Source organism: Oenanthe melanoleuca, chromosome 1A (genome assembly GCF_029582105.1).
Source record: "Oenanthe melanoleuca isolate GR-GAL-2019-014 chromosome 1A, OMel1.0, whole genome shotgun sequence".
NCBI lineage: Eukaryota > Metazoa > Chordata > Aves > Passeriformes > Muscicapidae > Oenanthe > Oenanthe melanoleuca.
The window spans coordinates 11,384,517-11,404,159 of record NC_079334.1 but is presented as its reverse complement, the minus strand read 5'-3'; the positions used below and the strand labels follow the sequence as shown (position 1 = coordinate 11,404,159).

General features: G+C 42.4%; 1 long non-coding RNA gene across 1 annotated transcript in view; it reads left to right on the top strand.

The window, feature by feature from the left end:
* LOC130266359 (uncharacterized) overlaps positions 1-10,087 on the top strand; it is a 96,741-nt gene extending 86,654 nt beyond the window's left edge. Inside the window, exons 11-12 of the long non-coding RNA XR_008842850.1 lie at positions 2,561-2,672; positions 7,931-10,087. This is a non-coding gene — a long non-coding RNA (uncharacterized LOC130266359). The remainder of the gene's footprint in view (positions 1-2,560; positions 2,673-7,930) is intronic.
* The last annotated feature ends 9,556 nt before the right edge of the window (positions 10,088-19,643 follow it).

Genomic DNA, 19,643 nt, shown 5'->3' with positions numbered 1-19,643 from the left:
TGAAATACTGTCCAGTGTGTTTGCTACAAATGCTGTGAGGTAGAAAAACAGGTACTTTTATATGGCTCTTATCTTTTGTGTTGATAAGGGGAAGGAAATCAATTATTTCAGTTGCACCAAGTCTGCTTGCTGTATTTCTCAGTAGATACTAGTAATGTGCATGTTTCTGTCTTCAGAGAAGTATAATCTGGCTCCTGGCACGACAGATCTTAAATTCTGAAGTCTGTCATCCCTGAGCAGGCTCAGAACAATAGCTTACATGATAGCCAAAATAGAATTTAGTAGATTTTAAATAAGAGCTAAATGGAACTGTAAGGTAGATGAATTTGGAGCTAAGAGGTTATGTATTTTTCATATGTAGGGAATTGGAATGGAGTTGTGCACAGGACATGAAGAAATTGATTGTGAAGACCCTCTACAAAATTTTAGGTTTCAGCTTCTTACTCTTCAGAGGAAATGTGTTGCATATTTTGACTCCCAAGAGGCTTCACAATCAGAAAATGTAATACCAAACTGTGCTTTTAATACCAACTGACAAGGCACTCTTTCCCTGTGCTTTTCCTGGTTGTTGCTTGTAACAGTTCTCTTGTGACTTCCATTTATGTAAAATTAGGGCCTGTAGCAACAGCATCATGAATAATGGGCATGGAGAGTCGAGCACACCTTGGAGCTCTGGCAAAGATCTGCTCGCTCTCTGCCGCCACTTCAGCCCACTCATGAATGTTTAACCAGGGAAAGCTTTAGTCTCAGGTACAAAAACTTACACTGGTGTCCATCTGTGGAGAGCCCCAGTCACCTGGGAAAAGAGAAGGTTGTGTGGAGCTGAGCACAGGCTGCGTTCGGTGTGTCTGAGCCCCAAGCCCCAAGCTTGGAATCCATGAGGAATCCTCTTGTGCCAGCAAGTGCCATGTTGGCAGCACTCATCCCAATGCACCAACAGCCTTTGCCCCCTCAGCATATGCAGTGTGAAAATGGCAGTTTTCAGTGGTTCTCCTTTGCTTTTTAAAGACTCATGTAGAGCTGGGCTGGGCGAGTGTGTGTGCAAACCTCTTGGCAGTGTGGTTGGAATGCTCCGGATGGAAAATAACTGCTCAGAGCAGAGGCAGGGTCATCATGACAAAGCACAAGTGTATGCTTCTGAAATCACAACACAGCTTGAGACAGCATCCCATCCTGGGGTGATAACAAAGCTGTTGCAGTGCACAGGGATCTGTGCTGGTGACCAAAGGAAAACAGTCACTTAAAGGAGAACAGGGGGCTCATAATTGGCAGTGTTGCCATGGAGATGCCCTGATAGGGACACAAAACTGCCTAGCAGGATTAGGGACAAGACCTACTCTTGCAAATGGGCTTGTCTGATCAAGTCTGTACCCTCACACCCTCCCCAAAAGTAACCAGAAACAAACTGCAGCTTGGGCATGCAATGCCTGTAACATGCTTTCTCTGTGTCAATACATGTGGACTTGCAGGCCTCTGCTGGCTTACTGTCAGGTTGAACCAAGCCCTCTGGCTCAACCCCAAATGCAGTCCAGACTCCATTTGTTCTGAAATAGAAATGAACTTTAGGCTTTTAACAATATTTTAAAACAAACATGCTACACAGAACAGTGATTTCATGGCAGCTTTCTGTACAATGTTATCCACAATTTCAAATGCTGCAGGCTCTAAAGTGATCATCACAAATGGAAGAGCTTGTAAAGGATGGATTTTGCTTGCCTGCCATCATATAAAGCTCCTTCTTCATGAGCACTCAAGTAACTTTATCCTGTTTGTGGTGATGGCAAATGTAAGGATACATTGATGTAAATACAGAATTTTTGGTTAAATCCATGTAACACTAGCTTATTTGGAGCTTTGACCTACTCCTGGCTCCCAGACCCCTAATTCATTCACTCCTACTTGTCAGCTGCTTGATCTCACTAAGGGCTAAAATTTAAAATGAAAGCCTTATGGCAGAAAGGCCAAAAGGCATTTTTTCTACCAACTATAATTACTGGCATGGCTGCAATCTGAAAAATGAATTTTATTTTCTTGTTGAGGCTTACGCTGACAGACGTTCCCTCTTGTTGCTTAATTAAGTTAGGATTTCCACATACTAGTTTATTGCATGTCTTTTTAAAGAAAAACAATTTTAAAGGACCTGAATCCATTTCAGGGTGAAAATTCAGTTTTCCCAAAAAGGAATTAGTGGATTGAGATTGGGAATAACATTTTTTAATAAGATGTGACTCTGTTCAATTTTTCCTAGCTTCTATAAGGAACTGAAAAAAACAGCACTTTCTCAGTGGAGTCACATAGGTTAGGTGTGACACTGTATGAATTGCATATACTAAAAAGCCAAAAAATTAAAATTCTTAAATTTCAGATGCTTAAAATTCAGATGGCTTATTTAAGATTCCCTGTGAAGTAAAGGCATTTTCCATCCAAAAAGAATTAAAAATATCACTCAAATAATTGCTTGTGAGATAGCTGAGTATTTAGCTGGAGAGACTGGAAGACTGTGATTCTGATTGTTCTCTGCATCATTGACTGTGCCCTATTTTTTTATTTTTTTTCACAGGGCCTTCGGGGGAGTGGGAAAGGTGCAGTTTTGGAGAGCTGGACATCACATACCAAGTCAGAGATGATGGTGATCAGTTTAAGTGTCCAGTTTTGTGTTCAGAGATGGTAAGGTAAGTCCAGGTGATGTCAGCTGAGTTAGGTGAGCTCAGCTCTTTCAAGCAAAATGTCCATTGCTCCACATCCTAAAATTAGTGAATATTTGTGGGGGGTGTCATTAACATTTCATTTTTGTGTGATCTGCATGAATACAGTCCTCCCAGGAACATGGAGATAACTGAGGAATATTTAGGGAATACTGTAAGAGAGCTGTTCTATGCCCCTTTTACTCTTGTTATTTCAATCTTCCAAGGGAAAATAAACCTGACACATTCTCTTTGCTCTTCTAATAAAAAACAACCCCTAATTTGTCACAGCTTCATCTCCTCTTGCTGGGTTCATTTCCCAGATAATCCAGCCCTTGCACCTTTGCTTTTACACGTGGTAAGATAGCAAGTGTATCTGTTACATTTGTTTTTCATAACATGTACCTCATTTACCTGATGGATTTGCCATTTCCACACAGGCTGCAGCTTCCCTCAGCTCTGATTTCTGGACATTAGGATCTGGTGGTCCTCATCTCTGCCATGGAGAGCTCAGGGATACAGGGATACAGGGTTGGGGGCAAGTACAGTAGCTCAGATGGAAAGATTATGCCAGGAAAACAGGAGATAGATCTTTTAAGTCCTACAAAACTAATAGCTTGTAATACACTGAACAGTTCTGTGGTGTCTTTCACAGATTGCTTTTTAAAATATATATCTCCTTAAATGTTTATTTGCTTAAGATCATAAGTGCAGCATACAGAGCTGCCAGTGCTTAGCCATGATTTAATTTCTGTATTTGTGGATGCTTTGAGACATCAAGTGTTTCATCACTCTCTGGAATATCAGCTTTTGTGGCTTTTTAGCATTCAGAGTAGCACATAAGCAAAAAGCAGAGATAGATGCAAGAGAAAAATAACTATTTTGTCAGTGTAGGTGCTGCAGTTTTCCTAAGCAGAAGACATGATCCCACCTCCAAGAAAAATGAGAAGAAAAATTTTTGATGGAAAACAGTATTTTCCTTAATGCAGTCCATTTTGAAGCATGTTTAACATTCCAGGCATTTCACAGAACAGAAGGTGTATGAAATGCTAACACAACGTGTAGAATATGTCCATGGTGATGCAGAACACCTTTGGGGCACACCCAGCCCCAGCTCCATGGATCTGCTGCTTGTCAGACCTCACTACACCCAGTCAAGGAGTTAGAGCAGCTGACATTAAGCACATCCCATTTTCTGATAATAATTGTAAAACTTTTCTGGAAGGTAATTTCTGTGGAGGAATTTCCTTGACTTTAGTACATTCCACACAGAAGTGAGGAAGTTCCCGTGCAGGTCTGGCTGGTAGTCAGGCTATAGTATGGGAGATGGACTTACTTAAACTGATGTATTTAAATGTTCTTACATTCTATTGCTCTTTTATTTCCTCCCATTCATGAAAAGTTCAGACTTCAGAAATATTCAAAAATTACTGCAGAGCTCAGAGACATTTAGCAAGAGAGTTCTGACTCATTTCACAGCTGCTCCTTTTTCCCAAATACTTGCAAACAGTTTGATAATGACAATGGCTTCACTGAATACATAAAACTGTTTATTATAAAGAGCCATGTTGCACTGCCAGTGATGTTCTATGTAATAAAGAAAGAGTGAACAAAATTTATATAACTGATTTTAACAGATAATGAAAATAGTCATTGGCCCCTAAATACTTTTTGATGTGTAAACTTGCTCCACATCCAGTAGTGTCATTTGAACTTCTGTGTCTCATAATTTGTGCTATATTGGATAATCAGGACCTCCTTCAAAGCCACTGAGGCCAAGTGAGGATGTACTGTTGATCTCAGTAGTGTGTGAATTGCTCCCCTTTTTAAAAGAAGTCTCCCTGACGAATCTGAGGAAAATGCTTCACTGTGCCTATGGTTTGTACAAGGCAGGACAGCACACCTGACTGCTCCAGCACTGAGGAACACCATGGATGAGCAAATGTCATGGCCAAAGTTCACCCTCCTTTTGTGCTTTATCAGACAGACAGAGAGATAAATTTGCTCCCCTAGTTACAGCCTGACCTCAGTAATGCCCAGGTGAAGATGTGAGCAAGCTGCTGGACACAGCTAATGCTCTGCAGCCAAGACAGACACCTGTGCAGAGGAGGAGCCCTCCTGGACTGAGCCTTAGAAAATCCTGTGCATCTCCTCTGAATGGAGAAGGCTGTGGAGGTCTGGTCCTGTGAGTTTTTCCCATTGTGCCTGCCTGAAGTTCTGGCAGAATCTGTCCTGTATTATTAAATTACAGGAAAGTTTCACAACTGGGGAAAGAGCTGTAGTTTGCCATTTTAGAAGCAGCTGTAATTTAAGTAATGAGTGAGATGGAATACGTTGTATTCCACAGGAGTCACAACATTTGTGTTTGTAGAGTGTTTTTCTTCCTGAAGTTTGCATGCTGTATGAAGGCAGTGTGTCCTTTTCATTGCATTTCGTTAAAAATATATTTTAAAATACACTGTGTGGAGTGTATCATACATCCAAGGAAACTGAATCCTTCCCTCCTGTAAGTAATCTCTACCTGAAATCTCTAGGAAAGTTATCTCCCACGATACTGCTTTGCCACAATCCTGCCCCAGAAGGGTGTGGCAGTTCTCTTGCCTGATCCAAGCCCTGCTGAATTTGGTCAGGAGGTTTCCCTTGGCTGCAGTGTCCACCCTGGCATATCCTCAGCCATTTCCCCCACAGTGCTCTTCCCAAAAATGTTAGTGACATTTCTAATCATGAACAAATATTCTGTAGGAGCAGAGTGGGGACTGTGCATCACTTGGGAAGCCAGAAGACACTCATTGTGTACAGAGAGTTTGGAAACTGCTGGTCTGGCCTGCATCCAGACCCCAGCCCTTGCTGGGGAATGTCCCTGCCTTGGGAGGCCTCCAAGCCCTCTTCTTCCCTGGTAATCCCAGTGCACTTCAGGAGCACACAGCCAGGGCATTTCCTTCTTCCTGGGAGCCAGGGAGGCTGAGCCTTTGTAAATCCTCACGAGGTCTTGGGGAAGGTACCTTGAAACTGCAAAATGCTTGTTCTGTGCTGTCCCAGTCTGTTGATTAGTAAGGCTTTTGGTTATATAACAACCCTGCTTTAAAACTGTCTTTCCTGTAACATCACAGAAATAGCAGACTTGGCCCCCTGCCCTTTGAAAAGTGACTGCTGAGGTACTTATTAACATCAGTTCCAAGACATTTTTCAGTGAGAGTTGGAATATGGAAATGTCATATTTTTCCTAGTATTAAACAGTTGTTAAACTAGAAACATAACTCTTGCCAGATAGCAATTTCTTGTGCCTGTCATCTTCATAGAAAAAAAATGAACATGCATTTTTCTTTCATTAAGTATTTTAAAGTTCATCCTTGTTTGGTGATCTAGTCAATTAAAATAAGTTAATGGGCAGCTTGTGAGAGCAGAAAACTAATTAATTTTAGGTGTTGGATAAAGCACATTCTTTTCTATTTTTGTCTGCTAATGAGTATTACTAATACCCATAATAACAGATCTTATAGAAAATAGTGTTACACAGAGTTTATGGTACTTTAATAATTACTAAGTAATTATCTCAGTATCATTAAGAATTAACAAACTACTGCTTTTGTGGGAAAATACACATTAAGGCAACATTATATCACATTATAGTATATTATATTATTATATACGTTGTATCACCACAGCACCTAGAGAAAAGAATCTCTAACATCATTATCATAGAAAATAAGAGCATCCTTTAGAAATGAATAATTAAAGTTGGCCATTTTTTCAACAGGGTTGAACATTTTCCAGTATCCCACCTAGTATTGCCCTCAAAAGTGTAAGTGAAGTCCATATATATGAAAGGCAGGCAGTGTGAATTCCTAGAATATACTCCAGAATGTTGCTTTTCTTTCAGTCTGTATTTCTGTCTCTTATAGTCACTGAGTAAGTGTAGGTTCTTCATCCAAAACTCCCATTGGAGTTGGATGGGTCTGTGGGGTAGCTTGGGCTTTTCAGTACTGTGAATGCATTCTTTTAGAGCCAGACTGGTTCTTTGAGCTGGTTTCACTGGACCATGCAGCATGAAGAGTTGCTATTCTGAAAAGTTATGTTGTTTTTATCCTTCCACTATAAAGTAGATGTTTACAAAAAGTCACACTTTGAAGTCACACAATACTTAGCTTTCCTCCAATTATATTATGTAATGCTGTTCTGTTGATATAAGCATAAGGTTTATTTTACACAGAAAACATTCTGAGAGGTGACTGTACAAGATATGCAGCCTTGCTGAAACTGCACAGAAGTTTAGCTCCACCCCACATTCTTGGCTCTTAGAAAAAATACTGAGATCTCTGATTGCATGCATAAAGAACTTGTTTATTTTTTAATATTCTGTCTAAAAAACAGAGGTACAGGGTAGGGTTTTTTCCAGAGAATTATTGGGAGAGTAACTGACCATTCCAAAAAGCTGGTACTCAGAAAATTCTGAGATTTAAAACCCTTAAGTACATAGAGAAGACTATTGGGCTTTCTGCTGGAGAGCTTTCCAGAGGGGTTCTTTATAGAGAACTTTGCAGAGGGTTTCTGGTACCAGTTTTGGGGGGTTTTTGCATTGATGAAATGAACTCTCTCAAGGTATTCCTTCAATATGGTATTGAAAGAATATCACCCTTTTTGGCCTGCAGGGGCTTTGAGGTTCCAAGAGGTGAAATACAGGGCTGGACAGTGTTTCCTTCCTTGCAGTGATCTCAGCATGGTCAGAGTTGTACCTGTCCTGTTTTGTCCAACAAATGGCACCATGTGTAGCTAACAGCAACCAGTGACTTCTTTCTATGTGATCTCAGCCCACTACAGTGAAATTATCTTTGACATTGATGGTATAACATTGTCCTTTATAGATTAACACACTGATATCAAATTTGGTCAGATATCTGCATTCTCCTTCCTTCTCTGCTTTCTTTAAAAGTGTTTGTTCCTTGAAGTACCTGACACCTCTATCTGCCTGTCTCTGCAATGCTCCTAACATTCAAGTCACTAATAAAAAGTTTTTCTCTTTTCACTATACTTTTCTCTTGCCTATCTCTTTCAGTTGGGGTCCCCATGGGCTGTGGTGTAATTGTGGTAGTAACAGGGAATGGGAAAGCTGGTGCTGTGCATGGTTCTCCTGGAGAAAGAAGCTGCTCTCTGATTTTGCACATGCTCTCACTCACCTTACAATTCTTTCAGTGTGCAGTGAATTCCAATTGAGGTATGTGTGTTTTGTCTTGCTCCTCTCTTTTCAGATCCTCACTTTAGTGATGCTGAAAGCCAGGGCAGAGGGCTTCCATGCCCCTGTCCCCCTGCAGTGTGACCAGCTGCCCACAGGCTGGGATTTGCCGAGGGAGACAACTCTCCTTGATCCATGTGGGGCTGATGGATGCAGCATTTATTGTGTTCTTTAATTTAAAGGTTAGTTCACTGATTAAGGTAGGGTGTTTGTTTTAAAAGTTTGCTTATTTATTAAAGCAGTGTTTATATTTTAATACAGACTGATATGTCAGTTATTCCCCCTTCTTTAGATCTGCCCTGAATGGGAAGTGTTGTTGTCTATCAAACCAGGTGGCAGCCAATAACAACCCCCTCAAACTCAAGTACAAGTTTGAGGCTGCAGAAGCTGATGGTGTAGTGGCAGTTCTGCTAATCCCCCTGACTAAGGTCTGTGTGGTACAGTGAGGTGTGTTTAGTGTGGTCATCAGTTCAGAGCTGGGTTACTGCTCAGTTAGGAGTATTGCTGAGTAGGCCACAGTTCCTCACAGTCTTGACAAATTAATTGATCAGTCTTTGGGGTTTACTTATGCAGAACTTGGGAAATTCACTTAGAGAACCTCAGCTTTTCCCTGTTAGGATAATGAAGGAGTATCTGGAAGCATGTTAAACAATCCCTCTAATTCAGCATCCATTCCAAGTCATAGTGGTGCCTTTCCTGAAGTGACAAGCTGGTTTGATAAAGTAGAGTCATGTAGGAGCTGGAAGTACACAAGTGCAGTTATTAAAAATGAATGCTGTATCCTGTTTCCTTTGTGTATCTTGTCACTGACATGACTTCACACGTTGCAAATCTATTAAACATTTCAAGCACGGAACTGGGCTCATTAAGCAGAATGTTGACTGGTATAGAGCAAACTGTTTCAAATTCAAGACTGTCAACATTTGTCTCCAGAGTTTTTTGTCTTCTAGGTTGTCGCCAAGCAATCCAACTGTCTGGGAATACAGCCTGTGCTTCCTGTGATCAGAGTGTGACTGTCCTTTGGGGTGAGGTAGTAGGTTGTATAGTTTTAGGGCTATGCCCTGCCTGTCAGATAACTATACAATCTACTGTCTTTCCTGAAGTGGCTGTGATGTCAGCGCTGGATGTCTCCGAAAGACAATGCAGATATTTTTCAACTGTACCATTCTCTGGCTCTGTCTGTATGTTTGGTTCTTGTACACAGATGTCCTTAGAGTGTTTCAATTCCTGTATTTCCCAGTCAGGCTCAAAAGCCATTTCCTTCTGGCATTTTTGGAGAGCAGGAGGGATATGAGTGCCAGGACACAGAAGTACCAATCCACAGTAGATTTGCTCACACAGAACTGTCAGGGACTGCAATGGGAGTGGCTACTTGGAAACAGCTGATCCTTTTCCCCCTTGTTTCTGGCATTTGTGTTCATATTAAATATAAAATGGTACTTTTGATTCAGCAGCTGTTTAAATCCACTTGGTGTAGGCTGTTTGAGAAACTACAAAGGGATGAGCTGGACAAAACCCTGTGAAGATGGCTTCAGTCATTCGAGTTCTGCCCTGGAACTGGTAAATTCTTGAATTCTAAGTAAGATGTCTCTTCAGTTAGTTTTGGGCACTGATTTAACTCACTTTTATTACATATTGCTGGTCTGGGAGGGACAGTGTTTGCTAGTGCAGTTCTCCTGCCTCTGGAGTCCTTCCACCAGTTCTGTCTGACTCCCAGGTACAGCTGTGGGGAAAGGCAGAGAGGTCACACAGGGCCTTTCTAAGGATAAGAAATGTGTGGGCTGGAGACTGAGAAGGTAATTTACTTACAAGTGGTGAAATGTTTCCTTCAGAAGATGCCCGTGATGCTCTAACAGGATGAGGTAGTAGGTTGTGTGGTTTCAGGGTAGTGATTTTGCCCCAATCAGGAGATAACTATACAACCTACTGCCTTCCCTGATAGGCAGCATAACAACATCAGTGTCTTAATTCACAGAGAAAGGAGCTAAAGTACACTCCTGAGATATGCTTCTGAGACCAGCAAAGTAAGTCTAGATACAGTTGTTGCTATCCTGTCTCTAGTAGCTCTAAATTTAGATTTTAAGTGTAGATTTTTGGTAACTGCCTGCAAAGTAATTAACCTTTTTTAAGTCTTTATCATGAAAATTGAATTAAAGAAGTTTTATTTATTTCAGAGTTTGCCTGCTCTTGATCTGTTTCATTTTTGGTTCATTTGAGTGGGATGAAGTTAGTGGGGGGAAATGATTCCAAAAATGCTGCAAACTTGCATTCAGGAAGTTTATATTTCCTTGACATCTGAGTGCAACCAATTTTACTCACAATGCCCTGGTTTAGTTCTACCTTACCTCTCCCTCAGGAATCTTGCAGTGTTTTACAGATAGTACTGGGCTAAGTCACACAACATTCTTCAGCAAGTAAGGTTTACATTGCAAGTAAAAATCTGTAACACTGAGAATCAAGAATAAGAATTAAAAACCTAAACCAGACATCTATTTAGTCCCTTAGTTTCTCATAACAATCACATTTAATGATGTTTAGAGCCCCCAGAAGAACTCTCTGCTATCTAAAAAGCACAAATTACATCTGAAAAACTATGGACAAAAATTGTTTGGTCATTAAAGGTATTTTGAGAATATGAGCTTTAGAGTCTTACAAGAAAAATCTGTGGAAGAAGGGGAATATAACAACAGTTTGGTTTGGTTGTAGACATAGAAATTGTTCTTCCACATGCAAAATAGACCCAAAAATAGGAGTCATGTAAATCTTAAGGTTACCTTGAGACCAGAGGTATCAGACTGGTTTTGTATATCCATTAGTATGTATTTTGATTATACAGCAGCCTGTTACTCTGGAGTGGAGTCAAAATTGAAGGTAGTTGTAATCCTGTGCTTCTGTCTGCCATGCTACACAGGGGCAGCCTACCTTCCCTGAGAAGCTTTCCCCTCATCTCTGTAGCTGGGAGAGCTGTGACGTGCATAATGAAAGCAAATGGAATAACTCATGGTGCAGTCAGCAGCAAAAGTGGGCATTTTATTGCCTCTCTGTCCAAAAATAGCACACATTATCTGGAGTCAGGTGGTGTTTGAGGTCATTCAACACTTTGAACAGGGCCTTTTGTTCATACCTGTACCAAAGATTTGGAAGGCTTTTTGATTTGGGTACCCAGAGATGGATAAAGGCTGTTGGTACAGGGGGAAAAGTTGATCCATGTCTGAAACACCCACAGGAGAACAGGCTATACTGTGGTTGGTTGGTTTTAATCTTCTCCATTCCTCTGGCTGTGCATCTCTTAATGCAGCACTGCAGGTCCTGAACTCTTTCTTGCAGCCTCAAGTGAACATGAGACAAGCTGGGATAGTGATTGTATGGTGTGTAACCTAAAGCATCCTGCTGCTCTCCAGGGTGCAGAACAAGCTGGACTGCAGTCTTGCATTCTGTAAATATAGAGAGAATGTTCTTTCTGGGACAGTGGGGTTAACAGAGGGAAAATGCTGTCCACATTCTACAGCAGCCTGTTAGATCTCAACTCTGAAGTAGTTGTCAAATCTTCTGGCTCTGCCTGGGTCAGCATTTTGCTCTTGGTAATGAGCTGTGAGTTTTCAGATTCTAGTCATTCTGGCAATCCCATTAAAATAAAGGGCCAAAAATATCCACGGTGTTCACCTCTCTAGGATCAACTGTAAATGCAAAACCATGTGCCTGTCCTTGGCAGCATGTGAGCCTGCAGATAATCAGGCCTGTCCTTAGCAGTGGCTGTCATTACAGCTAATGACACTCCACCAGAAACTTGAAAGCACACCTCAGGGGCACTGAATATTTCCCAGAAGTTCATACTGAAAATGTTTGTATCCAAATGTAAGCAGCAGCTTGGCCTGCTGGAATCACAAGGGATGAACAGCTGGGTTTTTTTAAAACTCCAGTCAGCATTACCACTTCTTGAGGTGTCATGCACACATCAGGTGTGAGGAAAGAACTTAAATCGTGAGTACACACAACATCACATGAGGAATGTATATCATGACGTGCACTTTTATATAGTGTGTGTCTGCTTAAACATTTCTCTTTGATTTAGTGTGCCAGCAAGTTTTCACTGGAGAGCAGAAGCTTAATACATCTTGCTGGAACAAAGCCTGTACATTTGCTTATAACCAGCTAGGTAAAAATTGGTGGGTGTGGGGTTCTCTGTGAGGCCAGGATTTCAGTTCTTATCCCTCTGTGCCCTGGAGAAAGTGCATGGTGTTTTGAGAGAAGGCACAGAAAAGACATTAAGCAGCTCTCTGACACTGAAGCCACCATTGAACTTTGGGTCTCCACTGTGTGGATGTGTGAAGTTCTGCCTCTTCTTTTCAAGGCTCTTAGAGTTTTGTTACGTTTTCAAACATGTGCAAAACTTATTCTCTGAAACCAGTTACCCAGTGTAAAAATTCTTACTTCATTTGTCAAAACACTAAAGCAAAGGTAGACATTTACAGACAACCCCAATTACTAGTCTAATGACATGAGCTGCCAGCCCCACCTGTGAACATCCAGCCTTGCCCCATGTTCCCTGGAGTGCAGCTGCTGGAGCTCTTCCTCCATGGCTGCAGCAGAGGCAAAGCCAACAGGAGGGTTCCTGGGTGCTCTGCTGAAAGGGCAAGTTGAAAGGGGTATTTGTACTGGGGGAGGATCCAAAAGCCCAGTAAGACTGTAACTGGTGTGCCAGTCCATGCTGGTACAGGTGTGGCATGGCACACCCCACCTTGCTAAAGAGGAGGGGCAGTTGTGGGTGCAGGGAGAGAGCTGGTGCTCATTTGGAAATTCAGAAAGCCCAGCTTTGGACTCAGAAAGGGCTCCCACACGGGGACTGGTCCCAGCATTGTGCTCTTACTGGAAGGTAAACAGTAGACTCACAGAATCACAGAATATCCTGAGTTGGAAGGGATCCACAAGGATCATTGAGTCCTGCTCCTGGCCCTGCACAGATACCCCAACAATCCCACCCTGTGCATCCCTGAGAGCGTTGTCCAAACGCTCCTGGAGCTCTGGCAGCCTTGGGGCTGTGACCATTCCCTGGGGAGCCTGTGCAGTGCCCAACACCCTCTGGGGGAAGAACCTTTCCTGATATCCAGTCTGAGCCTCCCCTGACCCTGAGCCGTTCCCAGGTCCTGTCCCTAGTCCCAGAGAGCAGAGCTCAGAGTTGCCCTTCAGGAGGAAGCTGCAGACTGCAATGAGGTTCCCCCCTAATCCCCTTTTCTCCAACTGAACTGACCAAGTGCCCTCATCCACTCCTCATATAGCCCCTCCAGATCCTTCACCATCCTTGTGTCCCTCCTTTGGATGCTCTCTAACAGCTTTAGGTCTTTCTTATTCTGGTGGCCAAAACGGCCCAGCCCTAAGAGCAGCACTCTAATCTTGAATAAGAGGAACATTAACCTAGCATTTTAAAGGTATATTGCCATAGCTCTGATCCATGTGACTCATGGATGGTTATCCATGGAGGTATCCAGGTATTAGCTTCCATTACAAAAACTGGGAAATGAGAGCCTGGGAAGATGTCTTTGGGGATCTGGGATTCAGTAACATGCATGCTCAGATTTCACCAAAAGATCAGCACCAGCACTGCTTAAGAAAACAAGACAAAGGTATCAAAAAACCTAGCCAAAATATCCACTGGTTTTCAAAGAAATCTGCGTTCCTAAGTCACATGGACACTTTCAATTGCTCAAGTGTAAAATTAAAAATAATGAGCAGCAGTCATGCTGCATTTGATGGTACAAAGACTTGTTTGGTTAAGGGATACAGTTCTCACCTAGTCTCCAAGAGAAACCCAGCAAGGAACCAGGTTAAGAGGCAGTCACAAATGAGTTCCCTGATGTGTCATGTTCATGTTCCAGAGGCTCTTGCTCTGGGTTTTCCCTGTCCAGCTTGCTTATACAAATGTAAACAATAATATTTTCATCCTCAAGTGGCTCGAGTGAGATTTTATAAAGCAAACTAAGTGTGTTAAGAATGTTTCTCAATCAGCTGAGAGTGAGCAGCAGTTTACACATTAATCTCTGGTGTTAATTAACACTTGGAAGATAAACACTTGATGCACTTTGAAGTAACACAAATAAAAGTACCACTCTTAGACAGTTCTTAATGTAAACATCTAAACTGCAGATAAAATTGTTCCTGATATGGTAAGTTGGCATTTTCCTTTGGTCAAAAAAGGCAGTTCAACCCTTCCTTTCCACATTAAGACAGGTCCTTTGAACATCTTGCTTTTGGTGACAAAAACGTCTCACTTGTGGTGAAATTATTAAAGCACACTTCAGGGATCTGGGAGGTTTCAGTCCAGTCTCGGACTTCATGGTCGTTCCTGAGCAGATTATTCCCATGTGGAAGCATACACTCTTCTTTCTGGCTTCAGCCTGGATTTGGTACTGTGTTTCTCACATCTGGTAAAAAACTACCCTGCAAGCTTGACAGATGATAGTAGTGACTATTTGAAAATCAGATGGGGAATCCCACAGGTCCTATTTTTATTTAGGCTTGGCTTGCTGGCTCATTCCAGTGACCTCCGCTGAGGTTTGGCATAGGATACTCATGCTTGCAACATACTATTTTCCTCCTTTTTATTCAACTTTTTCTTCCAAAGTTTCAACATGGTCACAGCTTTGGTTGTATTTTCTTTTTCTCTCCTCTTTTGCTTTTTGCCATGGGTGGAATAAAACCACTGATGGCCCAGGATTCAATGATTTACCTTTTATTCTTGCATCTTAGCAAAACTTAGCATCTGAGTTTGGAAGTTCAAATCTCCCTCGGAAAACTTCCACACTTGAAATTTTTTTCCCACTAGAGCAAAGAAAAAGAGATTTTACTGTCTAGAATACGGCAGTAGATCCCCAGCTCCAGCTCTTGCCGAATTTCCAGTGGAGGAGCTACATCCCCATTGGTGTGGGTGAGTGTGTGGGTGCACACCCCCAGCCAGCCGTCGCTCTTGGTGCAGCTTTCCCTGCCCCAGAGCCCTGTCTGCCCTGGACACGAGAGGGGCTTGGCCCAGGTGAGCCCGGCCAGGTGTGGTGTTTGGTTTCCCCAGGTGATGCCAGGTGGAGGCAAAGCTGGGCACACACGACTCTCCCTGCAGCGTGCATCCCACAGGGAATCCCCACGCGGGCGGGTGGGTGCGCCTCTCCCCAAAGACATTTAAAGTCGTTTGATAACTGTTCAAATCTGGAGACATCGGAACCCTTTGTTTCTGAGGCAGGTGTGCTCACCCCACCCGAGGGCAGATGGGCTCCAGTGGCAGGGGCTGGGCTGTGGGCGCCTTCCCCCCAGTTCTCCGTCTCCAAACTGATTTACGGCTCGCTCCGAGCGCCTGGGATGGAATTAGAGCGCCTTGTATTACACGGTGCCTTCCCTGTTATTCCTGCGGCACGGCACAGATTTATGGCGGCTTTTAAGCCAGGCAGCACGTAAAGAAATATGATCTTAACAAAATATAGAAGGGACCAAAGGAGGTCAGAGTGTGGGAGCTGAACTCTATATGGTGATCCAGGATTTCCTTTTATTTACTGCTCACACCTTTTCAGTCTCAAGTGGATTTGGGCTGTCTCAGGCAGCCCTACCCCACGTAGTGCTCTGAGCCCAGAGACTTTGCCATCAGCGGATGTCTTTCATTACGATTTAGAACATGTAGGAAATCCCAAAATGCCCCTGGTGATTTAAATGAACTTTAGACACAGTGCCAGAAAGACACACAGCATCAGGGCAGGCAGGAACCCCACGTTCATCTGGGCAGGCTTTCTGTCTGCTGACATCTCTTGCTGTGGCAGCAGCTGAGGGTTTTCCGGGTCAGTGGTGTCCTGCAGAGCTCCTCGTTTCCAGTGCTGAAGGAGAATAATTTCTAAGAGTCCTTCACAGAGACATGGAGCAAAAGCTGTGCCCAATTCCATGGCTAGGACTGTGGGATAAGGAAGGCAATGCTGCAAGCTGTTCTACTTTATATCTTTATTTAGATATTCATCAGTTGTTCCTAAGCTGTAGTGCATAAGAAAAACATGCCTTGCCCTTAGCCTGCAGATGGATAATGTGAGACCTGCAGCAGATGCACAAGGGCAGAGCTGCAGGGAGTCACCTGCAGGACCATGGCCTGCCTTAAGCACTGCCTCAAACTGCAAAGTGAAACAGCTGGCAATGGGGAGGGAAGCTGTAATTACAGCCACTGAGCCAGTGACTAATACTGAGAGCCTGGTCTTGAACCAGAAGTGAGGAACAGGAGCCTTTTCTCTCTTGGGTAAGGGTTGTAATCACCTCCAGCTACAGAATCATTCTCTCCATTAATAAAAGGAGGTCTGGTGTGCTCTCTTCCATTAAGATTTATTATCATTATTTCTCCATCTGAGGAAAGGAATTTATCTCTTTTCTAGCCTAGGGCTGTAGTGAAGTTTCCATGGTGTGGGGATTTTGTTGGGTTCGTTTGGGGGGGATGCTGGTAATCTGTTTCTTTTTGGAAGGCACACAACAGTTTGCATAATAGTTCACCTGCTCTTCTAAACTTCCAGAGCAATATCATCTCCAGTTCCCCAGATCTTTGCTGCTGCTCACACTGTAAGCCCGTTCTAGAGCAAGGAGAGTTGAACCAGGCTGGTCCCCAGATGTTCTTTGGGAATGTCACAGGCCATGAGTCCACATCTGAAGCACTTTTTTTTAGAAGCCTGGACTCCTGTGAGATGCAAGGCAGACATCAGCACTGACAGTCACCACAAAACTGCCTCCTCTTAACCCATTTCACAGGGGACTCACGTGTATAAAGTAAGCAGCACCCCTTTAGTTTGCAACACACAATATGGTTAAAACTACTAAACTAGTTGCTGGAAATAATTTGCAGGAGTTTTGGTGCTTTGTTAGTCACCCATTGCTGTTGCCATTTCTTTCCCAGGTTCAGTTCCTCAGAGCCTGAGCTTTTCCTGAGAAGCTCTCAGCTATGGGTGTGCTGAGGTTCCAGGTTTCCTCCAAAGTGGCATCCCAAATAGGGTGAGTGATGTCACTCTGCCAGAAGGGGAGATGTGTGGCCTCCCAGTGACCTTGGGATCCCCAGCTCTCTGTTTTTGAGCTGGTCACTGAATTTGTCATGCCTATATCCTCACAATATGTGCTATTTATCATGACATTAAAACCAGTACCTCTTGGAAGCACTAACACTACTGCACACATTTAAGTGTAACATCTAAATCAGTCATCTTGTGTATTTTGAATAAGCTGTATCACTGATAATTTGATATATGGCAAGATCTGGTACAATATGAACATGCTTCCTCCTTTTTTCTTCACTGTAGTTTTGATGACTTGCCTCATGACTCTTTTGAGCTGGGGAGCCAAAAGTGGCCAAAAGGTTCATCCTAACAAGTCCTGAGTAGGTGTGGTCTGATCAATATGTTCATGCACGTACTGGAATAAAGGATAAAAAAATCTAAAATTCACCTTCATTATACAGAATAATTTCTTTCCATACCAAAACAAGTTCAGAAGCAGAGATTAACTGTCCTACTGTGAGGTTCTTATTTAATAAAAAAAAAATTAAAAAAAAATAAAAAAAGAGAGTAAAGCAGTGAGAAATTAGTTCAAATCATGTAAGAAATCCCAATATTCAAAGCATAGTAAAATTCTGTACAAAACAAAATTTAATGGACATTCTGAGGAGAAAATTCTACCTATACCTATCTCTTCTTACATTCCTTCTGGTTGAATTATCAAGTTATTATTTATTTGTTTATCTGTTTGGAATTTGCATTGCCTAATGTACAGGAGTTTCTAGAGGCAGAGTGAGGCCTGAATGTGTGCTAATGAGTTGGTGTTTGCAATTAATGCCCTGAATGCTGAACTGTGTCTAATGCATATTTTTAGTGGGCTAAAGGTGCTGCCAGCCAAGAAAAGAAGGAAACCCTTATAATGGCACTTGTCCATTCTCTCCTGAAGGAGAAGGGAATCCTGAGAACAGAAAATTAAAAACAGAAGGAAGGGAGGACACAGGGAATGATTCAACAGGTGATGGAAATTCAACTGAGATTGCATATGTGCAACATGATCAGGTTGGAAAAATAATTAGTTGAGCTGGGAGCAAAATGAACCTCTAGTGGAAGAAGTTGCCTTAGTCAGGAGATAGAAATCTGATGCTGGAGAGAGTCTGAAGCTGAGCCTGATCAATCTGATTTGAGTTTTTCAAAATACAAATCCCTCCTGCTCAGCAGGACATCTCCTAGTGAACAGAATATACGATAGCTTAAAATAACTCCACTTGAATTGGTCTTCAAAGTGAGAGCTTGTCTTAGGCAGTATCTGAACTCTTGAGAGTGAGATTCTGCAAACCAAGCAGAAGGATTTCCTGCAATTCAATATTCAGCAGCTGTCAAAGCTTTTCAGTTCCTCGTGTAAAAGAGGCAGTCGTGGAAAACAGTCAGGGGAAAAGGGGTTTCAGAAACAGTTACTGACTTGCAGGTGTAAACATTCACAGGAGATGGAGGTTCAGGGCAGCTGGCAGGGAGGGCTTGGGAGAGACACAGGGAAGCTGCTCAGAAGATCATGTTTCAGCACTGGCAGGACTATCAGTGTGTCTATTAAAGATGGCAAGAATGGAAAATTAAATACTAGATTAATGTAACATGTCAAGCTGAAATCAACTGGATCTGATGAGAAGCTGGAGAATGATCAGGCTGAGGCATCTTCAGCCACAGCAGGGATGGATGGCTGTGGAAGTGTTATATCTACAGATGCATCCCAACTATAAAACTTCAGCTTCCAGACATTGGGAATCTGGGGTAGAGCTTCAGCTGCCAGACTTGTCTGAGAATTCTGGGATATGCATGTGAAGCTCCCTGTCAAAAGCAGTGAAACATTAGTATGAAACCCCTGTATGATTCTGCCTTAACATCTTCCGTCCTTTTTTCCTACTTATTTAGCAAGTTTTCCATGTACAATAGTGCCTTTATACAAAGTTTCAATTCTTTTACAGCCAGTGTTACTGACTTAATATAAAGCTGCTCTTTCAAAGAAGTTACTTTCCTTTTCGGCACTTCTAAATACTTCTGTTTCGACTTCATGCTCCTTTCCCTCACAAAATCTGAGTTACAAAACTACTTCCTTCAGTCCCCAATGGAGGCTTATTTGTATTGGCTTTGATGTGAGTAGTTTAGCTGCTTGGTTTAATTTTAACCTTTCAGGGGAAGGGTTTATTCGAAATTAATTACACAGCATGAAATCTTAAAAGGCACAGTGAGATGCTCATGGAAAAAATGCATAAGAGGTCTGGTTGGGGAAAAATGTTACAGAACTGATGTTCTCCTTACCTAATAAAGGAAAGTACAGGTGGTATCTTTGTCAGTCTCCCCAATGGAAGTAATAGGCAAGATTTTGAAAACTGATTAACTGTTGCAGCTAAAGAAACTGAACTCTGACAGTCACACAAAAATCAAAAACACCAAAATAGTCTTAAATGGGGACTGGATGTTTTTAAAAATATTAACATTAACATCAGGTGGCTTCCCAAGGACTAATTACAGGTGATGCAGACTAGAGGAGATAAAACCTCTGGGGCAGCTACAGTGTCAGAGCAAATTAGGAAGCCCAGCTGTAATGTTCAGAAATATGAGATGGATAGGTAAAGCCACTGGCCAGCTGGCTGCCACTGATCAGAAATGTCCTAAGCAGCAAGGAAGTACAAAACAACTCAACAGTTTTGGCTCATACCAACAGAGAGAACCTGCAGCAGC